This window comes from Maniola jurtina, chromosome 3 (assembly GCF_905333055.1).
Source record: "Maniola jurtina chromosome 3, ilManJurt1.1, whole genome shotgun sequence".
Taxonomy (NCBI): Eukaryota; Metazoa; Arthropoda; class Insecta; order Lepidoptera; family Nymphalidae; genus Maniola; species Maniola jurtina.
The window spans coordinates 16462499-16480874 of NC_060031.1; the positions used below are offsets into that span (position 1 = coordinate 16462499).

The 18376-nt window shown below is 36.9% G+C and overlaps 1 protein-coding gene across 5 annotated transcripts in view; it reads right to left on the reverse strand.

Moving 5' to 3' along the window:
* The window catches only part of LOC123880771 (somatostatin receptor type 2), a 122771-nt gene that overhangs the window by 19516 nt on the left and 84879 nt on the right, over positions 1-18376 (reverse strand). The window contains exon 4 of one of the 5 annotated variants that reach the window (XM_045929071.1): positions 8036-8120. The exons of the other annotated variants lie outside the window; for them this stretch is intronic. The gene's annotated coding sequence lies outside the window, so the exon portion shown is untranslated. The remainder of the gene's footprint in view (positions 1-8035; positions 8121-18376) is intronic. 5 annotated transcript variants of the gene reach the window in all.

The following is an 18376-nucleotide window of genomic DNA, read 5'->3' on the forward strand; positions in this document are numbered from 1 at the left end:
CTCGAAATAGAATTCATGGTTGTGAAATCCATCTGTATAAGCATAACAGATGAAAGTAGAGTCTCGCTTGAAGGTGAAAAATTACAACTAGGATTTAAATCAGTGCAAGTGGATGTAGCGAGAGTTACATTTATCAAACTTGTATTAAAGCAATCTGAGATTTGCTCCGGGTTGAACATTAATAATGATACCTACAGGGATCCTAGCAGATGTAGATTTTTCAGAGAATATAAATTGTTGGTTCTTAAATTTTTGTAAAATTCCGTCGGTTTCTAAATTAATTTTGAGCAGAGCATTTCTTCTAATGGATTTCAATGGAACTAACGAGAAACGCTTTAAATCTGTGTGAAGCCATGCTGCGCCATAATAATTATTAAGAGGGCTCTCTCCGTCACTCGTTTCATACAATCGTAGTTCCAATTTCATTTGAATATTAAGCAATCAAAGTCCATGAAATTTTGCAGACATATTCTAGAAACTAATATCTATGTCTGTGGTTTTCCAGATTTCTGTTAAAATATTCGGTTTCAATGTTACGCGGTCTTAAAAATTTACATACAAATCTTTGAGCCCCTGTAATTTTAAGACTACATATTTTTAGAAAAATCTAAAACACCACAGACACAGATATTAGTTTCTAGAATATGTGTGCAAAATTTCATGGACTTTGGTTGCTTAATATTCAAATGAAATTGGAACTACGATTGTATGAAACGAGTGACGGAGAGAGCCCTGTTAAGATATATTTTTAGTATAGTCAATAGTCATTTGAATACCGTGATAGTCTAGTGGTTGAGACGTCCGTATCCTATTCGAAAGGTCGGAAGTTCGATCTCGCGCACGCACCTCTAACTTTTCGGAGTAAACATCATTTGTTTTAACGGTGAAGGGAAAAAATCTGGGTGCTTGAGAGTTCTCCATAATGTTCTGAAAGGTGTGTGAAGTCTGCCAATCCGTACTTGGCCAGCGTGATGGACTATGGCCTTAACTCTTCTCATTCTGAGAGGGATCTGTACTTAGTAGTGGGCCGGCGAATGGATTGATTATGATGATAATGAGTCATTTTTAAATGAACTGAGGAAAACTGATTAATTGGGGAAAGATTGGAAAATTACTTTGACGAATTTAGTAACAATTAAGTAGAAACATTAGGTAGGTACGCGACAGGGTGAGATGGCAATCGGGGTATGAGGCTGGGGGACGCCCCGCACACCCGCACGTCACCCGTGCTATTTCGAAGCGGGTTAGCGCGGGGGATGTGCGGGTGTGCGGGGCGTCCCCACCTCGATTGCCATCTCGACCTGTCCCTTACTACACCTACTTTTCTTCGTCTCAACTTCACTGTAATATGAAATGCCCTTTCAGCGTCCTGTTTGCTGGTAATTTGGGGTAATTTCGGTCCTTCACAGCCTAAAGATGTCTCACTTGGGTGTAACAAGAAACTTCAAGTCCAATTAATCAACGCAGAAACTCCTTCATTAAGTTGATTGGCGAAAGTCCTCTATTTCATTTTACTCTCAAATTAGGATATAGACTAGATGTACGATCCTTTCCTTCCTTATAATACTTTAGTTAGTGAGATCTAGTGGTGTACGGATTCTAGTGTGTAAGCCTATATGCAAAATCCACAGGATTATAAATAAATACGCCTATAGAATTGTTATCTACCACTTCAAACTATACAGAACGCATGTCGCCGCGGTAATATCTTCCTAAATCTGTGGCAAAATCCCGATTTTCCCGACCTTCTTCGCGATCTTCTGGTTCCACGCTTTACAAAAATACTCTCCGGTAAGACAGACAAGACTTCGTGGAGTTCAGAGTGCTCAGATTTCATTCTGGGCCACATTTGACGCTTATGCATTACTAGATCACAAACAGACAAGCACAATCGCACTTGTATACATACGAACGTTTATACCTGGGGACATTTTTCAATCCCGAATTTCATACATTTCCTATTGCTGTTTGGGGATCATTTAGAACGCCTAGGCAAAATATGAAATAAAATACATTTTACACATTCTCTGAATGTTTTAGGTATTGTCTTGGAATTCTATACAACACAGAATGGCGGTAACATTATGTATTACTTATTACTACTACTTATTTGATACTTGAATCTGTAGAGTAGGTAATTTAGACGAGATTCTGCCCCTATGGCCAAAAATAACAGACAGAGGTCAAAGTTTGTTACCTGCAGACATCCATTTCAAACTCAAGAGGTATAATTCTCAGACACAGCGTCCGCCGGCCATTGTCCTGTCGTTTATCACTTTCCCCCTGTTCTAGTAGATTCCCCGGACACGGATGCGGTCGGCCCGGCCAGGCCTACTGATGTCCGTTTTATCTGGACACAATTGCCTTACAAATGGCTCCACTTTTTTATCGTAAAAATAACGTAATAAGAAAAAAAAAGCTCCGACGAATTGAGAACCTCCTCCTTTTTGAAGTCGGTTAAAAAGTTATAGTGCATACCGACTGTTGTAAGGATAACTGATGTTTTTTTATAACTACTAGCTGACCCACCCCGGCTTCACTCGAGTGGAGTCGATTTCCAAAAATCATGAAAAAATTTCATTTTGCCTGAATACCAATTTTCATGAATATAGCTTGAAAAATGACGGACTTTCATACAATTTTCATCCCCTATTAATACACTATTGTATAGGTAAATTATGTAGTTGCCAAAGTTTGTCCCACATCTGGGCAAAGTCACAAGAGCAAAGGTCAAAGTGCCACCGAGTCACACTCTTACTCGTTATGGTGTGACTCGTTAGGGATCCATCCTATTTGTTCGATAAAATAAATAAATAAATGTTCTTTATTTCAGGCAAATTGATTCCAGATTATTACAGACAGATGAATACTCGTTCTATTACAGAATACAATATTCAATGTTGTAACCACGTTGGTTATAATATTGTTACTTACTTCACTTATCCCTTGGCATTACAGGAAGCATGTTAATGTTATATTACACAAAATAATATGAACAGGGGCAACCTCACTAATGAAGAAACTTCGGTACAGTATACTATAATGTATTATTATACATTCACATAATATATTACATGAAGTATTTAAGCAACAACCTATTGTTGTAACTTATGGCATAGGCGGTATTTTCTTATGTTGTGGCATAGCGTCATTCAGTGTAGACTAAAGAAACTTTGCTCCGAACGAAATACCTATAGCTTTTATGATATTTACATTTTGTTTTAGTTTCTTTTATGTATATAGTGTTGCCAGCCGATCATTACTTAATCAATGTATAATATATAAAAATCAATATTTGTATGTTTGTGTTCTAAAGGCGGCTAAACCGCTGATCAGTATGATGTTATGAAACTTTGGTAGGGTGTTCTGAGGGCGCCCGAGATGGTTCCTGCATCAAAAAAACTATATATTATATATGAATAAAAAAAATCAGGTTTGTTTACGGCATTGCAACGCATGCCGGGTACAGCTAGTGTATAATAATATTGTATTATTCTTATACCTATAAATAATTAAAATAATAATAATATCATCTTTATAGAAGGCACTTACGATAGGTTTATTTAAAAATTCTTTATGGAAAACACGAAAACATCGTAAAATACACCTGAGTCACGTATACAACGAATATATTATTTTCTTTGCACAAAAAACCTGAAATTTGTGAAACGTTTAAGCCCTGTTTTTATTCTGAGTTTCGCTCCAACGCTGGTGGTATAATTAAATACATTTTTCGTCGCGTTTAAGTAATTCTCGCAAATGTATGCGGCGATGTTTTCGGAGTTTTTACACTTTTGCACCAGACGAGCGCCGCATTGCTGTAATGAGATAATGAAATATTCATGATTCAAGCAAACTCGTGACTTGTGGGACCGTGCTTTGAAATAAACAACTACTTATAAACTGAAGCCACAGATGAAAGGCCTGACTAGTTTTTTTTCATAATCTATACTAATAAATAAAATTGGAGTGTTGTCTGTAATTTCGAAATAACTACCGCATATTAAGGTCATATGGTTATTTGAACGATACTATAACTGAATCACACGTTTTTAAAATTTTTGTCTGTCTGTCTGTCTGTCTGTCTGTCTGTCTGTCTGTCTGTTTGAAAAGGCTAATCTTGGGAACGGCTGAACCGATTTTGACGGGATTTTCACAGACAAGTAGAGAATTGACCAGGGAGGAACATAGGCTACTTTTTAACCGACTTTCAAAGAGGGAGTTATGTTTTTCTACCTATGTACACCGAAATCTCCGAGATTTCTGAACCGATTTGCGTCATTTCTTTTTTAATCGATAGAGGAACTTTGCGACATTGTTTCATAAAAAAATTGGAGTCCGATTCCTCAATCCTGATGCTGCAGGGGATCTGACCAATCCACGCGGGCGAAGCTGCGGGCATCAGCTAGTTCATTAATATAAGCACAGATATAAGTATTAAAATTAGATGACGGTTGCGACTTTGTCCGAGTGGATTAAGTTTTTTGGAAAATCCCTTGGAAGTTCCTTGAATTTCGGGATAACAACTAGTCTATATCCATTCCCAAGATGCAAGCTGTGTCTATATCAATAGATGACGCCTGCAACTTTGCCCCTGTTTAAGTTTTAAGTTTTTTTGAATATCCGGGATTAAAAGTAGTAATTTAAATGGCTGAAATGATTTTCTTGGATTATAGCTAAGAACACTCTCGATCAAGCCACCTTTCAAACAAAAAAAACTAAATTAAAATCAGTTCATTAGTTTAGGTGCTACGATGGCACAGACAGATACACAGATACACACGTCAAACTTATAACACCCCTCTTTTTGGGTCGGGGGTTAAAAAATAAAAAAAGTCGTGGCATCGTCTAGTATATAATATTTCTCATGCCAGCTACTGCAAACATTTAACTAATCTTCCGAAGAGAAATATGCAAATATGGAATCAAAGGAATAATAAGCTAATATTTTTAATACCGTGATTACTGTCAAGAGTTTTATTCGTTCATGCTTATATAAATAAGTCGAGAGAAAAATATTCTGCTCGTTTGAAAATTCAAATCACTGCAAATATTTATACAGAGGTTTAACATATTTTTGCCTGATATTATGATTATTCTGATTAATTTGTTTTATTTTAGCCTGGCTGCACTAATCCCACGTTTTTAGCGATAACTCAAAACTACTTTTTGGGATTAGGCGTTTCAAATCAAAGCTGATTGATGCCCACGACTCCGTCCGCGTGGATATAGGTTTTCAAAAATCCCGTGGGAACTTTTGATTATCCTGACGCAGTGCGTAATCGCCCTAATCGTTAAAGACAAATAAATTGATGTAACTTGATGGTGACAGTTACCGACTTAGTGCATAAATTTTGAGAAAGGCGATTTTTAATGATAAACCGTCCTTTTGACAAGACAATTGAGTGATAGAGCAAATATAGAGCTGGTCCTTTCTCAAAATTTATGCATTGTATCTAAACTAAAAACTAAAGCTACGAGGGTTCCAATCCCACCGTGGTCTAATCGTTCAATTATACCCACGTCAAAATGCTGTTCAAATTATGTATTTTCGCTCTCGTTAGTTATTTTCTACCATTTTGTATTTCTCGTTACCTTTTTCTTTATCTTTTCTCTTTTGCTTCACCAAAGTTAGCGATTAATGAAGCTGTCGCGTTCGTTACCATAGTTTTTCAACTTTTTGTTTTGTATTTCTTAAAGATTTCGAGCCACCCGCCCCGGCTTCGAGCGGGTAGCACAAACTATTCACAGCGTAAACTACTGCAATCCGTCTGTCGTGTCTGTCAATAATACCTACTTCTACTACTTCCCGTTGACCTGGAATCAGACTCTTAGTAGGTAAGCCTTATAGCACAAGTAAATGAAAAATACATATACATTCTAAAACCGATTTTTATTTATTTTTAAGTATTTGATTTACCGTGCAAAATGTCGAAAAAAATACCGTTCTAACTACCTTATCTCCGAAGTTTACCAATCGAAAAATCTGATATAGTTATGGTCCAAATTCATGTATGTTTTACAGGAAAGATAAAACCAACACTTTATCATGGTTTTTAACCCCCGACCCAAAAAGAGGGGTGTTATAAGTTTGACGTGTGTATCTGTGTATCTGTGTATCTGTCTGTGGCCTCGTAGCGCCTAAACGAATGAACCGATTTTAATTTAGTTTTTTTTGTTTGAAAGGTGGCTTGATCGAGAGTGTTCTTAGCTATAATCCAAAAAAATTGGTTCAGCCGTTTGGAAGTTATCAGCTCTTTTCTGGTTTTCTTATTACTTTTATCCCAGGACCACCAGAGGTTACGTATTTTCTGACACAGGAAATATGTACGATTGAGTAGTGTTAGTAAGTACTAAGAAAGCATGCCTAGCCTACGTGCTAGCTTGCTTAGACGGCCAATTTTCAGGTATCTGATAATCAAGGTACATAAAACCATTACTTACCTCACGTAAATTCTCCAAACTGATTTTTACGTATATTTTAGGCAACATCCTTAAAAATATGTCGCCAATACTCCCAGACACTTCCCGCGTCGGCCGTATTGCTTTGCAGACACTTTAAAGCTCCCAACATAAGTAATTACTTAACTGCACGTAAATTCTGATGCTCCATTTTTATATATGTCCACCAGACAACTATTTTATAACCTTTTACAAGAAGACAGACCGATCCAGAGGACCAATCATCCCCTAAATTCAATTTTAATGCCTCTGTGGGTTTGAGCGCGAGGTCATCATTATCTACGCGCATGAGACTGAGTAAGACATGTATTAGGATATATATTGACTTCTCTCTCACTCTCTTATAGTTTACTTATGTCAATTAATTATTAATATTAAAAAAATTAGCTAATAAAAATTAAATTAAAAATTTAAAAAACCCCCGACACATAAACCTCTAAAAAGTAAAAAAATAATAGGTAAGTATGTATGGGCCCTTTAAGAATAGTATAAATAGTAAAGTTTTTATCCAAGCGCTCGTTGCGCCAGGGGACCGCTACCTATCGTAAACTATGAAAGTCATCTGTTGTAGAAAGAATAGTCTTTAGCGGTCCCCCGACGCAACGAACGCTTGGATAAAAACTTTACTATTTATACTATTCTTAAAGGGCCCATACATACTTACCTATTATTTTTTTACTTTTTAGAGGTTTATGTGTCGGGGGTTTTTTAAATTTTTAATTTAATTTTTATTAAAACTACAAACAAAGTTAGTTTTGCGGTTCGTTAAGAAAGTGTTTCTTACCGTTTTACTTCATAGTACGCTACGGAACCTTCTGTGCGGGAGTCTGTCTCGCACTTGGCCGGTTTTTACGTACGTACCTACGTATTTAATAACAAATTTTGATTGAGTTTGATTCGTTAGTATCTAAATAAGAGCAAAAAAACTTTTGTGTAGATTGCACGACCAATAAAAAATCCCTCTAGAACGAGTTGCTTGCGTGTTTTAATTTTACTTGCTTCTTTTCTACAAAGATAATAACTAAGTAGCCGGAAGTACAAAACCTCAGAACTTCAGTGGCACTGTCAGAGGCAGGAGGTGGTTGGGTGTTAATTGGCCCTCGCCCCTAATGGTCCGTCTAGACAGGTAACCGACGTCTCCGGCGCAAGCTTCATTCATTACTATGCTTAAAACTATCCACAGGGACTGTAGCAACTAGTTAACTAACACCACTTTAAACTGAAAACTAATCGAACTCCAATTCAACTGCTTTATCACGAGAAAAGTGATTTTTTCCAATGTTTCTTACATTTTAAACTATCGTGTTTATTTGTCGTATTTAAAATAGTTACGAATCCATCCTGGGTTCTTTTTCATAGGAACTCAGCTCATTCCTAGATTAAATTAAGTAGATAACTTTAATTTCTATACAGTGGCGAAAAGCGGTTAAGTCGCACTTCTATGCATTGGGTCCGCGGTTAAATCCCAGCCATGCAATGGTGATAGAACTCTCAGGCATGCAGGTTCTTCTTGATGTTTTCTTTCACCATTAAAGCAAGTGGCATTTAATTAATGGACATCTAATATACTTACGCTCAAACTACTGGGTACTGGGAACTTGATATTTTCGATGTAAGTTCTATGCGTAGATCCCACTAAGCAAGGATTTCAGAATTTTCTGAAAAGAAGTTTCAGTGAATCAGCTAAATAGTACGTAAATATAAATAAGTCTGTAATAAAAACTTTCTATGTTAGAAAGCATTTTAGTTATATTCGGGCCAAACTGATAAAAAATGGGGCTAGTTTCACAAGTTTGATATGAAAATACCTTTTTAATTTTTTCATGCACGTCAAAGGCTATAACGACGTAATTGCGAAAGCGTACAATACATGACAGTTTCGGATAAGCGGCGTCCGTCGACCCAAAATAAGTTATAACCACAATTACAATGAAAATAACTATGGCGGTTTGCGAGAGACACAATTATTTTACAACTAAAATTATTAATATGTAGGCACAAAGTTTAACTCTAACCATTTAAAGCATCACTATCCATATTATAAATGCGCAAGTGTGTTTGTTAGTTTATTGGTTGGTTTGTTCTTCAATCGCAACGGAGCAATAGATCGACGTGATTTTTTTGCACGTGTAAAGATATGGAGAGTAACATAGGCTACTTTATATCCCGGAAAATCGAAGAGTTCCCACGGGATTTTTAAAATCGCACACGTCTGGTTTTTGCATTTTTTCCGTTTTGCTTGCTATTTAATATAAAAAATATTAACAAGTAGTTATGGGAGCAATTTATTTTTCATTTTACATTTATTGTATTCAAGCAATTTTTTTGTTCTAATAGGCAATTAACTAAAACGATTGACTGGTACGATGGCCATGACTAACCTGGATCGTTAGTGTCGTTAATAATAAAATCGTTATATTTTCGTTTTACAATTTACTTTTTACTTAATTAACGTAGTCTAATTATCTAAGCCTACCACCAGCCCACGTCTGAGTACGGGACTCCTCTCTAAATGAGAAAAGTTTAAGCCACAATGTACCACACTGCTGGTCAAGTACGGAATGGCTGACTTCTGCACTTGGCCAGAACAATCGATCACTTAGACTTAGATCACGATGTTTTATTTGCAATAGGTATATTGTGAACTTTTAAAAACACAAATTTAAAAAAATCGCGTTTTTTTTTGTGATACCTTATCAGTCATCATCAGTAGCTATTATAAATAATTGTCTTCGTTTTTGATAGCGTTCTAGTTAAGCCTTGTGCAAATACCGGTAAATTATAGAATCAGCACGAATATTGCCGCCAAAGATACCGCACAACATAGTGGTCAGTAATTAAACGTCCCCACTTGTGTTATAAATAACACCTCGCTAAGCCGCGCTGAATCGATTTTGATGATGTAGACCCCTTTGGGAGTTGTTAGTTATGATCTAGTTTACCACAATTACCAATGATTGTGTCGGACCTTGTGTATTTACCAGACGTTAAAAGTATGAGTTTAGCAGTAAACTAAGTTAGTTTTTTTTTAATAACATGTTATAATAATAATATTATATCATATTATTTGCGATTACCTGATTGATGATGAAACCTGCATGCCTGATTTACATAGGCTCTATTTTTTATCCCGGAAAATGGAAGTTCCCATGGTACTTTTTTGAAATAGTAGCAGAAGAAGAGTATATTTTCTGTTACAATTGAAAAACGTGAATGTCAACAATTTTAAAATACATAAAAAAAATCACATTTCGAAAGAAGCAAAGAAAATTATAGAGATTGATGGTGTACATTGTACGGCAATAACAATTATTCTTCTACTGTAAATATAAACTTGAAAACGTTTGCGAGTCTCGATGTATTGAAACTTCTCAAACATTTAATGGCGTCAAGTTTGATGCCTTAACAAACAGTACTCCTAATGCAAGAAACGTGCATTATCATATAAATTTTAAACAAACTACCATTAAGGCGTAGAACTTCGTAGACAATGTCGACGACGGACAATACACCCAAGTGTGGCCACAAGTTTACACAATCAACGTCTACGGTGGGCTTCGATCATCTAAATACGACACTTGCAATCATCTACAATCTAATAGCAAAGCAAGATCTCTTCGATTATTTGTTTAACAAAAAATTTATTGTTTTTTTTTTTCTAATTTTTGCGGTTCACAGAATACATCTACTTACCAAGTTTCAACAGTATGGTCCTTATAGATTCCGAAAAAAGTGGCTGTGATATACGGACGGACGGACAGACAGACAGACATGACAAATCTATAAGGGTTCCGTTTTTTGCCATTTGGCTACGGAACCCGAAAAATATATATTTTCCTTCGAAGTACTTTAATTCCGATCTACTCATACCAAACGTAACCACCAAGGTATAGAATGTACTTCCGGCGTCCGTGTTTCTTGCCAAATATAGCCTAGGTAAATACCTTCAAGGCCAGAAGAAAAAGGCAATTCCTGGCAAGTCCGCTCCTGGCAAATGGCATGATTATTATCAAGTGCAAATCTATCTCACAATTAAAAAAAATCCACAGCACTCTAAATACTAAAAGGCATGGCACATGTTCCACCAAAATGTTATAGAAGGCACTAGGCTATCACATTTTAATTTAAATATAGACTTAAAAAAATTCCTGCGATGTAATTTTTCTTATGCTTCAATATTTTAGTTGTCACACTTAGCTTAAGTATTCTGACCTTCGTCAGCTAAAAAATTCAGCGTAACTAGAATAAACAGGCCCAAGCGACAACCTAGAAAACTCTCGAACAAATAAAAAGTCTAACTGATTATCCGGAAACCTAGCGAAAATAAATATCCTTGCTTATACGACACGTGTATGAGTCTTTCAAAGGCCAAAAAACTTTCCCGACGAAACAAAAAGTGAGTACAAAACCTTTTTGTGCAGAATTAGGCCATGTTTCAAACCTTCTTTTGTATGATCAGACTAAATTTAGCTTTTTTGAGCGTTAAGTACTATCTTTTTCTATATTATTTCAAGTCTAGTTGGTTTCATGAATAAAAACTTATCTTTTCCATATTATGAAATTATAATAAGAAACCATATTATAATAAAGCATCATAATTCGAAAGTTTTGATGAAAATAGGTTGATTGAAACCTATAAATTATGAATTTCACGCATTTATAAATTGTTATGTGATTCACATTTTCACAGTGAGAATTACTTCATACAGTTTTTTTTAGGTCCTTACATATGAAATTACATAGAATATAATACTATCTTGGGTCTCGTGACCAAGGAAACCGACCTGATTCTTTAAGCTATCAGCTAATATGTCAGGCTCTTTAGCCCCTAGAAATTTCTAGTTCCGGATTTATTCTTGAGAGAGACACTCAACATAGTTTGCTTTTAATTTAAACGAAATTGAATTATTGAAGTGTCCACGTTTACGCTTGACGGCCTCCCTAGCGCAGTGGTAAGCGCTGTGGTCTTATAAGTGGGAGGTCCCAGGTTCGATTCCTGGCAGGGGCAGTTTGAGAATTTATATTTTCTAAATTGTCTCTGGTCTGATCAAGTGGAACCTGATAGTAGATAGTAAAAGCCGTACCGCCAAGTGTTTTAGCGTTCCGGTACGATGCCTTGTAGAAACCTATTAGGGTTATGGGTTTAATGAAACTACCATACCCCTTCCAAGTTAGCCCGCGAGTTAACTTGTAACAGTATTTAAAAAAATCCACAAACATAATTACATTTCATCTCAGTCGGCAGAGCATGTACGTTTCAATAAAGGGAAATTTAAATCTCCCCTAACTTGTTCAGGCAATCAGAATACAATACCCTAGGTGTTACAAGTAAAACAATGTTCGTATTCAGTTGTTGGAAGTTGGCTCCCGATGCAAAAACAATAGTTTAAACTCAGTTGCATGCTTCATGCTCAACTGGTACCAATTTGAAATATTATTCTCAGTGAATCGCTAATTGAAAATGAAAAATACAGTGTACCTACAGTGACTATCAAATAACTGGTCCTTTCTTTTAACTATGTTACCTAATATAATAGCTTGCATTTAAGAACCAAATTTTAAACTAGTTTTGTAATCCAAGGATGCCAACGGGATCCTACTCTGTAAGCCTCTGCTGCCCGTCCGTCCGTCTGTTCGTCCGTCTGTCTCTCAGCGGCCTATATCTCGTGAACTAAATAGGTAGATAGTTGAAATTTTCACAGAACATGTATTTCTGCTGCCACTATAACAAATGATAAAAATTTCAAAATGGCCTCCATGAAAATTGAAAATAAATAAACGGCACGGACTACGAAACCCTTTGTGTACGAGTCACTTGATCGTTTTTTTTACATTCCAATCCAATACACAAAGACCTATTACGTATATACATATTGGCCATGTTAACCGCAAAATGATTTCGATTCAGGCAGTAGGTACATGCGATGGGTTGTCAAGGGGAAGTAATTACGAATAGAATGCGTCTCTATTAGCTGCCCGCCCGAGTACGGTCAGCGTCCTTTCAATTCGCTCTCGGCCCATTGGAGGTACTAATTTGAACGGTTTTGGAGGCCCGGAATCTTGCTTTATAAGTACAGGGCGTATTTTTTAGCAGCGGTCTGCATCGACTGAGTGAAAATGCAAATTTTTATATTGTATCTACTAAGATAAGTTATTCGTAATAATAGAGCTCTCTCTGTTAGGTACGTAATTCTATACAATTAATGACAAAGCCAAAAAAATCAGTGGGCGACTGTTTTTAACCCTCGACCCAAAAAGAGAGGTGTTATAAGTTTGACGTGTGTATCTGTATATCTATGTATCTGTCTATGGCATCGTAGCTCCTAAACTAATGAACCGATTTTAAGTTTGTTTTTTTTGTTTGAAAGGTGGCTTGATCGAGAGTGTTCTTAGCTATAATCCAAGAAAATCGGTTCAGCCGTTTGAAAGTTATCAGCTCTTTTCTAGTTACTGTCGGGGGTGTTACACATTTTTAATTTACACTTGTCCCTACTAACTTTCACTTAAAATCTCAGGTGAGGAATCGAACTGCATATTTTCTTATAAAAAACATTGGGGATGCTACTGTGGAAATTGACCTTTTTATACATAAAATAAAGCTTAGTACAACATACTGTACTAAGCTTAATTTTATGTATAAAAAGGTGTAAGAAATAAATGATGTAAGATGAAAAAGAACTAGATTGTGATTTTACATTTAAGTCCCCTAACTGGTATTATGTTGAGTTGTAATGTAACAAATACACATAATTTAACAAAGGCCTGGCTCACTGACTGACTAATCAACGCCCAGTCCAGACTTTTGGATCTAGAAAGCTGAAAATTACACAGAAGTTTCCTTTATAATGTAGCTTCCTCCGACTTACACGTGATTTCAGCCGTCAGACATTTATATTTACAATGGATTTATTCAAGATTCAATAGAAGCAGCTCAGGTGGGCATGTTCAATAATACCTAATAGCCCCAGGCAATACACTTGGGGCAATTGGGGTGACAGAGAGGGCGACATTGTGACTTTGAAATATTGCCGACGGCGCTTGGTGCAGGAGTGCACCTTTAAAAGATGTTTGAGTTTTTTTATTGAATCTTTTATAATATAAAGTCCCAGTTTTTTTTTTTTCGGAAAATCTGTGTGAGAAACATAAAAATTATTAGACTTATTAAATTTTATTAGGTTTTAACCCTATCACTCGAGGGGAAACAAAAAAAATTTTTTCCACTCCCCATTCATGTTCACCATAATAAATATTTTTTTAGAATTTTAATATAAGTACTAATTATTATTTAGTGGTAACAGGTTTTTATAGCTTTATTTTAACACTTTCATGTGAACATGCTAGGGCTAAGCCGTATCAGAATACCGTCTCGAAACTTTTGCACACAGACTGATAGACGGAAAAAAGAAAAAAAAAATCTTGATTGCTATACCACGACTCTAAAGAGGAGCCCTTTGTGTTTGCCCAAGCCTTTGGGATTTCGCCTTCCTCGCCCACCCACTTCCCGCCGTGGTCAGTCCAGTATCAACGCCTCAATAGCTCAACGGCTGAGGAGCGAACTGCATTCCGAAAGGTCGGCGGTTCAAACCCCACCCGTGGTACTATGGTCGTACTTACGCCTAGCACAAGCTTTACGCTTAGTTGGAGGGGAATATTTTTTTTTTAATAAAAATTAAATAAAAAAATTAACGTTGGGATGCTAAGCACCCCGTAACGTCGCGATATGTCACTCGACGTCGCGTGAAGCTCGTGTCGGTAGGAAGGCCGCGCTTATCTTCAGACAGACAACACATCACGCCAGGTAGATACGATCTTGCCTCGAGCGGACCAGGAACGACAATACGGAATTGTTGTACCTAGTCATTTCATTTGATTTGAGATATACATGTTCCAGTATACGATGACCGCTCAGCCTTGCTTGTAGTAGTGAGTGTACCGATAATAAGTACACACTATAATAATGTGTATGTGTGCACTCACGCAACATAGCCAAACTTCTTCTTCTTCGTCTTCGTGAAATGGAACATCTATACTATAATCTTCATGATTCTAGGTCAACGGGAAGTACACAATAGGTTTTCTTGACAGACCCGACAGACGGACAGACGGACAACAAAGTGATCCGTCAAGAGTTTCGTTTTGCCTTTTGAGGTACGGAACCTAATTAAACTTTCATTCCTTAGTAGTTAAAGTAAGCGAGGTACCCTCTTTAGCGTAGTATCATAGATTTTGCTATAAGTATGACTGGGTGAGCTGCCTGTGACCACTGTCAATCACTAATGATAGTGAGATAGTGCCCAAATACACACCCAATACACCAATGTGTAAGAAGAGCTCTACCTAACAGTTGGTCGCATGTCGCCAATATCGGCGTATATTTCAGTTAGCCGGAGCGAACGTGATCCCGGGACGGGGCGAGGCGCAGCTTTGTCCCCGCTAATTGCATTGACGAGACATGGAGTGCCTTCTATTGGATTGCCTTGCAAATCTCCCTTTTGCACTCTTCGCTAGATAGCGTTTTAGCGAACGAAGTAAGTGCCTGTTGTAAAAAAAACATAAATCCTATTTATTCCCTATCCTGTGAAAATTCCGGCAATATTTCCGGTAAAAGAAAATTTCTCTAGGCAAATTTCAGCTTTCTAGAACTCCATCAGAGCTATGTGTGTGTTTTGCAATTATAGATTACCTACTGCTTTAAAAGTGAAGGAAGCGTAAGGAAATTTACATGGCTAAGAGTTCTCCATAATGTTCTCTAAGGTTTGTAAACTCAACCAATCCACACTTGGCAGTCGTGGTGGATTATGGCCTAAACTTTTCTCATATGCACAAACCACACGAGTCTGTTGAAATAAATTATTCACCTCGGTCACTTGGAAGCGCCGAATAAATCAGTTACCAATTTGTATAGAATGGAAACTTACAAACAAGTCAATCTAATTCTTTTCAGCACACTTTGTAAGGAGTATAATAGAGTCAATCCAAATTATTGCCAACAAAGAAGCTCGCTGCGAACTACAAAAGGAGCAATGTCTGCTGTCAAAAGAATTAGCTCTAAGTGGGTACTCGTCGTTCTACCTAGGTCCTAGACATTCTAACAATGAGTGGGGATACAATGTTGTCACGTGTTGGTGGCACTAAATGTTACCGTGTGTTAAAATATTTACCTACACTTACCTACTTTCTTGGAAAGTTAGTGACATCTAGAAGCAATACATTTCAAGTTCCTACTTCAGTGCATAAATTTTGGTAAAGTAGTTACTCGCCTTATTAATTGTGCGCTTTATGTACCAATTAGGGCTCCGAAATGCTGGTTTTGGTTTAACTCCAGAGCTTCGAAGGATTACAGGTTGGTTTGTACAACCGGAGTTATCATGAACATAACCAGAATTTAGATTTTCATATTTTTAGAAGAAAGTCGAGATTTTTTGCGGTCACTTATACAGTACGAAGAAACTCAGTAGCTGCTCTTTAAAAAAATGTAACAATATGTAAATAATACATACATAATATTGGCGTCACTCAGAAAAGCAGGTAAGTATTATTTAAATATTTTTATCGAATTATTGGAATGTCCTCTCAAAACCTACGCAACAACACAGGTTCAATTTATACTACCTTGTGGGCAGCCGACCGTTTCCATGCAAACTTGTCACTAAGAAATTCGTTAATTTTATACTAACCGCGATTTTAAAATATGTTGGTGTGAATTTCATATTGTCACAAATAAAAACCGGCCAAGTGCGAGTCAGACTTGCGCACCGAGGGTTCCATACTTGAGTATGTTTTCCAACAACTCCAACACTCCAAAAATTCAAAACTATTATAGGTACATTTAAAAAAAATCTGCCTTAGAATGTACAGGTAAAGCTCTTTAATATGATACCCCACTTATGATATCCCACTTAATATAGTTATCTTACTTTGAAAATTGAAAATAGGTGCCTGAACCATTATAATTTATAATAATTTTTTTGTAACCACAAATTCACAGTTTTTTTCCGTTACTTGTGTTACCTACCTGCCAATTTCATGATTCTAGATCAACGAAAATTACCCTATAGGTTTTCTTGACAGACGGGCAGACAGAGACACGGACAGACAGATAACAAATTGATCTTGTAAGGGTTCTGTTTTTCCTTTTGAGGTACAGAACCCTAAAAACCAGGTAACCCTTTAAAACGCTTTAGAAAACACACATTGTATACAAATTTTTTACGTTTATCCATATCAAACAAAAGTGAATTCCATTTGTATTCGCTATTCCAACACGCCAAAGTAAAGTTCCATCCATACAAACAATCGCTGCCCCGACAAACAAGCGTGCCGCAGACTATTTAGGGGTATTGTGTATGATATTTTTGCCGCTTTCCCTATAACTAATATCATTATTTTGAATGTTTGCAGTCTGTGTATGCATAACACCAGGGCCGGACTGAGCAGACTTGGTGCCCTAGAAATAGAAATAGAAATATTTTTTATTCAATTAAACTTTTTCAAATACTTTTGATTCACCAAATACATCTAACTATCTCGGGTCGGAATGCCTGTCTTACACCGCGAAGAACCAGCAAAAAACTCGGCAATTGCTCTCGCACAAATTGCACAAATCACCTTTTAAATAATTTTGATTTAAAGAGTTTTGAGGCTACGCAATCCCGAATGCCAAATGTACCGCTCAGGAAAGCAGTACGCTAGAGTCGATTAAATTGGCATTTTCAGATATAATTATTATTTAAATAGATTTCAGATAATCTTAAATGATTTGGACAGCCAAGTAAGCTTGAAAATAAATACTTAGGTAGGTGAGATCCACCAGAGATCAGCACCTGAAGAAGGTGGCGGGGAGCGGGTGGATGAGGAAGGCGGAGGAGCGTGTTTGGTGGCGCGCTCGCGGTCCAGCAGTGGAAACTCTGGTCCAGTGTCCCGAACCTTCGCTACACGAGCACCCAAGGTTATAGTAAACCTATATGTATTTACTATTATTGTTAGGATTGTGTAGTATATGTTGGTGGTATAGTGCATATATCTTCGCCACAAACGCGTCATGCTATTGCAGTTAATCCGGCTCGAAGGACCATAAAATGAATCTTCAGCGTTTAAATAGCCAATGATCCGCATAGTTGCGTGGCATCGCGTCACCCGGCTCAGGGTCCAGCCTGAACATCAGCGCTATAATCTCTTATGTCAAAGCATACAGTATTAATAAATTTTCATTTCAATTTTCATTTTCATTTCATTACGAGTACGAGCATACCATTACGAGAATTTAATGATAGTTTTAAAATAAGAACTTCAATGTATCGTCCTCATTCCAAACGTATAAAAATCATGTCACCCGACAAACGTTATCTACAATTCATCGTATCGTCCGGACCATTTGTTTCCGGAGTAGCATCAATTTTCCGGAACCCCGGACGCCGGACACGGGTTACCGGCGGGCAAACAACTTGAATGTTTTAACTTATTTCCACATGTTGTTCTTGAGGCCTTGTCGCTTGTATTTCTTGTGGCTCGATGTTTTTGTTCAACGTATCATAAGGGCCTTCTTATTTCTTTTAACATCTACTAACCTCATTTATTTTTGTCTTGTACAAAAAATGAAACAAATTCTTGGTATTATAAGTATTTCTTATTTTTATTATTTGAAATGCAAATAAGACAATTAATATTTTGGCATTTTCAGTGGAACACAGAGAATCTGGATACAAACATACATACATAGACTGCTAAAATTATAACCCTTCCTTTTGGCTTTGCTGCAGTCGGGTAATTTTATCAAAGCTCTTGCATTTTTAGTGTAGTTACCTAAATGAATTGCTTGGGCTTCGATGTCGACACCGGAAGTGCTAATTAATTAGAGAAGCCTATTTGAAGCCAGACCAATTAGACTCCGGCAATTCATTAGTCTATATCCGGT